The sequence below is a fragment of the Pituophis catenifer genome, unplaced genomic scaffold, assembly GCF_029215685.1.
Source record: "Pituophis catenifer annectens isolate HBS135680 unplaced genomic scaffold, rPitCat1.0.hap2 SCAF_6, whole genome shotgun sequence".
Taxonomy (NCBI): Eukaryota; Metazoa; Chordata; class Lepidosauria; order Squamata; family Colubridae; genus Pituophis; species Pituophis catenifer.
The window spans coordinates 54,557,704-54,566,023 of NW_027256886.1; positions in this window are offsets into that span (position 1 = coordinate 54,557,704).

Sequence of the window (8,320 nt, forward strand, 5' to 3'; positions counted from 1 at the left end):
TGGAATGTTATGCAATGGCCAAGTCAATCACCTGACCTGAATTCCATTGAGCATGCATTTCACTTGCTGAAGACAAAACTGAAGGGAAAATGCCCCAAGAACAAGCAGGAACTGAAGACAGTTGCAGTAGAGGCCTAGCAGAGCATCACCAGAGATGAAACCCAGCGTCTGGTGATGTCTATGCGTTCCAGACTTCAGGCTGTGATTGACTGCAAAGGATTTGCAACCAAATATTAAGAAGGGAAAGTTTGATTTATGATTATTATTCTGTCCCATTACTTTTGGTCCCTTAACAAGTGGGAGGCACATATGCAAACTGCTGTAAGTCCTACACCGTTCACCTGAGTTGGATGTACATACCCTTAAATTAAAGCTGACAGTCTGCAGTTAAAGCACATTGTGTTTGTTTCATTCCAACTCCATTGTGGTGGTGTATAGAGCCAAAGATGTTAGAATTGTGTCGATGTCCCAATATTTCTGGACCTGACTGTATATGCTTTTACATTTAATATATATGCTTAGTTGTTTAGATCTTGTTTTATAAGCCATAATTAGAACAGATTCCTCTGAAGTTTTTTTTTAAAGGTTTATTAAAAATACAATAAGATGAGCTTGAATTTGATCTGAATCGGATCAAAGACCTGGATACTATTTATACCTTAGCACCAAGTAGAGACAAAGTGTTTCTAATTTCAAAGCATGTTTTTCGTATCCAATGGACAATTTGGTAGTTCTGTAGGAATGTTAGGCAACCTGTACTATCATATATTTTAGATTATACATCCAGTGGCCTCTGAATGCAGCAACTTAGTTGAGTTGTAGGGGAAAACGTCCAGAGAACATAAAGTATGAACTGAGGTTCTACACCAGCAAAGCAAACCTCAATGAGAATTACATTAGTTTTGGAAGCATGCTGAAGGCTGCATGCTAAAAGATGATGAAGTCTGGACCTCACTTTTTGAGTTTTAGACTTTAGTTTCAGAAAAGCTTTACACATCCATTTCACTCCAAACTACTTCGAAAAACAAAAATAAAACAGGATGTATTTTTGGCCCCATTCTCTCTGGGTCAACTGAGCACTTCAAAAGGACTATGTTTTTAAAACATCCAGGCTCTACATCAAGCCTTATACTGAGTTTTTAGGCTTGCTTAAAGTGAATGGGAACAAATTTTTGAATAGAACAAACATAACTGGCCCTGTAAAAACAGCAGCTTATCTGATATCGATTTCTTGTTTATGTTTTAAAGAACTGTTGTAATTCTGACAATTTATTAAGACAATTTGAAAGTTATGGTTTTAAATGTACTAACCTCTGCAGTAAATTTTACAAGGGAATCAATAGAATATCCAGGAGACAAAAAGAAGCCAACTGAAAATAGCAGCAGTGGACACTTAATTGGCACAAAACTTATTTTTCTTAGGCCTTCCTAGATGGTTTTGATAATTTATTTCTGGAGTATATAAAACAAAATATGACCAAATTTCTGAGAGCATCATATAACAAGAAGCCATTGTTCATGATAAAGTTGTATAGACAAACAAACAAAAAATAAATCTGCCTGTCTTTCTCCCATTCCGTTGTGAAGTTTCTAAAGATGTGTATTTTAATGAAATGAAAAAGTGGGATAACATAAGCAGGGAGACATTATGGATGCCCAAAGAAATTCATGAAATTGATTCTACTGTTAAATAATTGAATTTTAGGATAGATCCTTTACAATGGCGATACCTTATGCCACTGTGACATCCACCAAGGGAACTAGAAGTTTCAGCTGTAGACAGAACCCTCTGATAAGACCTGTGCTACAAAGATTACACCAGTTCTGAAAACCGGTGCTGCCAAAAATTGATAGAAAATCATGAGTGGCATCAGAATGATGCCCACAGTTATTTCAACTATGGTGTTCCACTACCCCCATTATGCTAGATTCTGTACTTCTACATTGGGACTGCAGAGATACTTCTGGCTCCACAGATGAACTTCACAACAGTATGTCTTCTTTGAACCCAAAGGAATACCTATATCCTAAGTAAAAGTGATGGAGAGGAGACTAGGAATATATTTTGTGTGTGATATGCTCAGGGTTAAGTCTCAACATGTTTGTCTGTCTTAACAGATATTAGTAAACATACAGGGATGCAAGAGTATCTGTTTATCTTTCAGATACTAGTAAACATAAAGGAGTGCAAGAACATAAGGGTGTGCATATGTCAAAATATGTAAGATGTTGGGTGTGACATCACAATCCAAGCTCTGCTGCTTTTCAATGTAAATAAAGAGAAAGTGAAGATTTTCATGATTTCTTTCTAGATAACATATTTTTAACTATGCAAAACTATTGACAAGATCTACAGTCATCAACACTGTCTCTTAAAATAAATGGAATAACTTATTGAATTTAGCCTAAAAGAACCTTTGCTACTCAATAATTTAAATCTTTTCAGGTTACGTGGCATCAGATAATTTTTGTGCTCATAAATTGATAAGAAAGTTATATTAATACAGTAATTGAATCTTGACTGCATACAGTACCAAACATAGCAAAACCAAATGAGATGATATTTTCCCACTGTTACCAATAAGAGTTATAAGAATATTGTTTTTTAAACAAGCAAATACTTTCATGCAATTCTGTGCAGAGAAGATTTTTCTCTTGATTATTTATGAGGAAGCAGCATTTAAATGAAAAAGGCACTGTTTTAAAGAGAAAAGTATCATCAGATAAAACCTTGATTATTTATCGGCCCCTGTTCCATTTGTTTAGTCACTCTGATCATAATTTAGAGAAAGGCAGGATATATATTCAATAATAGTGACTGTGAGTTCCTGGACCACCAGTTTGAGTGACTTCCTACCTTTGGGTTTGAATGTGCTACACTTCCCAATTTGGCACTGTTAAGCAATCTGGGAGGCCTTCCTAAACTTCACCTCCTGCCCAAGGAACAAGTGGCAGATCGCCAGAAAGGCTTTTGGCCAGATCCATCTTGTGTGCTAATGGTACCCATTCCTGGAATGTATCTCCTTATTACAATCACTGGTCACCTTGTGTCTGGACTATTCAATGAGCTATATATGGTATTGTCCTTGTAGATCACTCAGAAGCTACAATTAATGCAGAACACATTATGCAGACTGTTAATAGCTATAGATAAATCTCATAATGCTCCTATAACATTTCCGCTGTGTGATATCTGCTTATTACCAATACACTTCTAGATCCATGATTTCTGCACATCCTATATCAGGGGTGTCAAACTCGATTTCATTGAGGGCCACATCAGGGTTGTGTTTGACTTTGGAGGGGCCGGAGAGGGCCGTGGCCAAGGTGAGCATGGCCAGCTCAATGTCACTCATGTCAGGGGCACCTGTGGTAGCCCAAGCACTCTACCAGTGAAAATGGGTTCCCGAGCTCCGTTTTTGGCTGCAACGGCCTTCTGCAATCCTCTGCCAGTGAAAGTGGAGCTTGGGAGGGCTGCGGGAGGCCCTCCCAAGCTTCATTTTCATGGCAGAGGCACCGTGGGCTAGTCCTTCATTGTTTCCAGGGCGGCCCCGCGGGCCAGATCTAACCACCCATGGGCCGGATCCAACTCAGGGCCTTGAGTTTTACACCCCTGTCCTATATGATCAGACAGAGTTGGTACATTCCAGATTCCATCTCCAAAGACATGTCTTCTAGCAGGACCCTTCTCTGTCCCAATGCCTGTTCTTCTGCACACTCCCTCCCCAGTAGAAACTGGGCAAGTATTGTTCTTTGATAATGTTTCTTCTTTTTAATTTGAAAGCTACCCAAAATGGCTCTAGAATTGGGCAACCCTAGAAATGTGTTTTGATTATACATAATAAAACAATGTTCTTTTCAACAATTTTTTATGTCCTTCTTTGTCTTTTTCAAACATGAGATAGGATTGATAGCCAAATCAACCTTGGAAGAAATGGAAAGGAATGGAAAATATAATATTTAGTTCATCTAACAAGATCAGCTAATTGCCTAATGCTTGCTATTTTCCCAAAGAAATCAAGCATTTTCCACTGTGCAAAAAATGTTGGGTAGATAGTCATTTATATTTGCATGCTCATTTATTGTATGTTTTACTAGTTTGGAGCTCTGGTTTCAAACTCACTCAGTGACTGAAAACAAACTCCCTTATTGTGAAAGATAAATCTATTGCAATCCATGGCTGGTGTGCAATAAAGTCTCCCTCATTTATGATTTCATTGTTGATGAGAGGGCTGATGTGCCATGTATTAGCGAGACCTGGCTGGGCTTAAAAGGGGAGCAACTTCCCTCAGCACCTTGAATCCACATCTGGGTTGGCAGTGGAGTTTCCCAGACTTATGGTTCTGGGAGACTTCAATCTGTCTTTCCTAGGAATGAGATTGGAGGTAACCCATTCCTAGGGAGTTCATGGCCACCATGATAGCCATCCCACATTATCCAGAGCCTGGCTTAGGGTGATGGTCACGCTCTGAATCCAGTATTCATGTTGGAGCAGTGGCTATGTGATGTGAACTTGGGGGAACTTTTGGTGTCTCTCTTGTCATGGTCAGATCATGCCTTGATTTCTATGAGATTCTCTAGTGTCATTATGCACTATAGGGAATGTTGACCTATTAAATTAGACTGGTGACTAATGGATTTGGATGGGTTTCAGAAGAAGCTGGGAGTTGTTCCTACTAGTCTGCTGCACTGTTCATCTGAAGCTTTGGTTGTCACTGGAAATAAGGGGGCAGCTGACGTGTTGGATAAAATGCAACTTTTTCCCTCTTGGGGATCCTCCCCGTAATTTATGGAGGAACTGACAGAGATAAAGTGGGAGATGAGATATCTAAAGTGTTGCTGGCACTCAACCAGGGATGAACTCAACTGAACACAGATTTATAGACACTATTAAGGGCTACCTTGTGATAGTAAGGGTGGTGTCATCTTTCCCAAGTGAACTAGACAGAAAACAACTAGATGAACTAATTCTACTGTATTTTTCAAGAGGCAGCTAGTCTTTCTTTGTTTTTCCTTTAACAGGTTTTGCTTCTCATCCAAGAAGCTTATTAAGTTCACCTGAATAGGGTCACCTGAATAGTGCAAATGGGTGTGGCATGGGTCAATGTCATCATATGGCCCCCAAAAATCTGGGTCCTCATTTTACCGACCTCAGAAAGATGGAAGGCTGAGTCAACCTTGAGCGGGTGAGAAACGAACTCCTGGCTATGGGCAAAGTCAGCCTGAAATACTGTATTTTAACCACTGCTCTACCACAGCTCTTATATATGTAAGTATATATAAACAAAGAATCCAATTAAAGCTTATTTAGACAATTGATTTTCTCAAAAAAGTATAATTTTTAAAAGTGCAATATAAAAATGTAAAGACTGTTTATTTTATAGAATATTTTGGGGGGGGGGGCAGAAGAAAACATACCCTCGAAAGTACTGCAGAATGCAATAAACAAATTCAGAATTCAGAACCAGATCTTAATTTGCTGGTGACAAAGTTAATCTTATTGTATTTTCTCCTCTCATCCCTGAGTTGTTCATTTTATGCCAATGTGATAAAGATAGGCATTTCATATGAAACTACTTCTGCTGGCTACCAAATATCAAATCTGTTCATAATATTTAATTTCTTACCTGTCTATATAGCTTGAGGGTGAAGAAGATGAGGGAGGGGAAACTATAAAAGCTACTTCCTCTTTTAAGATCATGCCATGAATAGCAGCAATAACAGATCTTTTTTGATAATCTAATCATACAGGATTATATTTCAGTGATATAATGAGGCTGATGATATAATTATTCCCCCCCCCCAGGGATGTTTGCTTAGCACGTACATTGATGTCATTTTGCATCAAGCAAACACTTTTACTGTCTAAACTTTATATTATAAATTGTTTTTCCCTTGTGTCGTTCTTATGCTTTGTTTTGGGTGATGGGAGGGTTGGATCCTTTTGCATTTTAGGCATAATAGAATCATGGAGTTGTAATATTGGAAGGGTCCATAAGGATCATCTACTCCCACTGCCTGTAATATGTAAGAAAACAAATTACAACACCCAGAAAGATTAGCTGTTCAACCCCTTCTTAAAAACCTCCCTAGTTAGAAAACTCACAACTTTCACTGATATATTAATTCACTATTGTACAGAATTGTACCATCAGGATGTGATTCCTTTTTCTGAAATAAAATCTTGCAATTACACTATTACTGGTCTTCATCACTGTGACTATGGAAAATAATTACTGACCATTATAGCTGAATATAATTAAAATGTCAACTTTTTCTTCAGAGAGAGAATTGCAGTTTGGCTTAAGTGTCAGGGCAAAATTCACAATAAAATGCTAGGGAGAAAAAATTCCAAAGTAATTGCCTGCACAAAAAAGAAAGTTTGCTTTAATTTGCCTTAGTTGTATGTAATTTGATATATTTTATATTATTCCCCACAAGTGTAGTCCTTACTTAAACAGTGGTAGTTGGGCCTGGAATTATAATTGCTGAAGTAATGCAGTCATAAAATTTGACGTGACATTTATTTATTTATTTTATTTATTTATTTATTTATTTATTATTGAATTTCTATACCGCCCTTCTCCCTGAGGACTCAGGGCGGTGTACAGCCAGAATTAAAAAACATGCAGTACAAATATTAAAAAACAATTAAAAGATATATAAATTTGGCCCAATTAAAACTCACTACCAATTAAAACATTTAAAACATTTAAAAATTTCTTCTTAAGCCAGCCCGGCTTGCTTGAAAAAAATGGGTTTTAAGGGCACGACGGAAGGCACTGAGGTCTTGGATTCTCCTTATCTCTGGGGGCAGCTGATTCCAGAGGGTAGGTGCCCCCACAGAGAAGGCCCTCCCCCTGGGGGTCACCAGCCTGCACTGTTTGGCTGATGGCACCCCGAGGAGGCCCTCTCTGTGGGAGCGCACGGGTCGATGGGAAGTCGTCGGTAGCAGCAGGCGGTCTCGAAGATAGCTAGGCCCTATGCCATGGAGCACTTTAAAGGTGATAACCAACACCTTGAAGTGCACCCGGAAGACCACCGGGAGCCAGTGCAGCTCGCGCAGGAGCGGTGTTACATGGGAGTGTCATGCTGCTCCCGTCACTAGCTGCGCTGCTGCGTTCTGGACCAGCTGGAGCCTCCGGGTGCTCCTCAAGGGGAGCCCCATGTAGAGAGCGTTGCAGTAGTCAAGGCGAGAAGTGACGAGGGCATGAGTGACTGTGCACAGGGAATCCTGATCAAGAAAGGGCCGCAACTGGCGAATCAGGCGAACCTGACAAAAGGTCCCCCTGGTTACAGCTGTCAGATGTTCCTCCAAAGACAGCTGCATATCCAGGAGGACTCCCAGATTGCGAGCCCTCTCTGTGGGGGCCAACGACTTGCCCCCAATAGTCAGTGATGGAGTCAACTGACTATATTGGGATGCCGGGAGCCACAACCACTCAGTCTTGGAAGGGTTGAGCTTGAGCCTGTTCCTCCCCATCCAGATCCGCACAGCCTCCAGGCACTGGGACATCACTTCAAGGGCATTGTTGGGGTGGCCTGGGGTGGAGATGTACAGCTGGGTGTAATCAGCGTACTGGTGGTATCTCACCCCAAAGCCACGGATTATCTCACCCAGCGGCTTCACATAAATGTTGAACAGAAGGGGCGAGAGGACCGATCCCTGCGGCACTCCACAAATGAGAGGCCTTGAGGTCGACCTCTGCCCCCCTGCCAACACAAACTGCGACCGGTCGGAGAGAAAGGAGGAGAACCACCGTAACACGGTGCCTTCCACCCCCAACTTTTCCAGCCGGTGCAGCATGATACCATGGTCGATGGTATCAAAAGCCGCTGAGAGGTCTAACAGGACCAGAACAGAGGAGCAACCCCTGTCCTGAGCCCTCCAGAGATCATCAACCAACGCGACCAATGCCGTTTCCGTGCTGTGCCCAGACCTGAAACCCTACTGGAACGGATCTAGATAAGATGTTTCCTCCAGGAATTGCGGAAACTGTCGCGCGACCACACTCTCAACAACCTTCGCCATAAAGCGAAGGTTGGAGACAGGACGGTAGTTGGCCAATATTGCCGGATCCAGGGACGGGTCTTGAGGAGAGGCCTCACCACCGCCTCTTTCAAGGCTGACTGAAACATGACTGTTTCACTTAACAATGCAAATTCTGGCACTTCCAAATGCCATTGTTAAGCAAATCCTACAACATAGATAAACGTTACATCACCTGATCATCATTTGCAACTTCCTGCTGGCTTCTCCATTAACTTTCCTTGTAGGAAGCCAGCACAGAAGGTCACAAATGGCAATCCTGTGACTGCA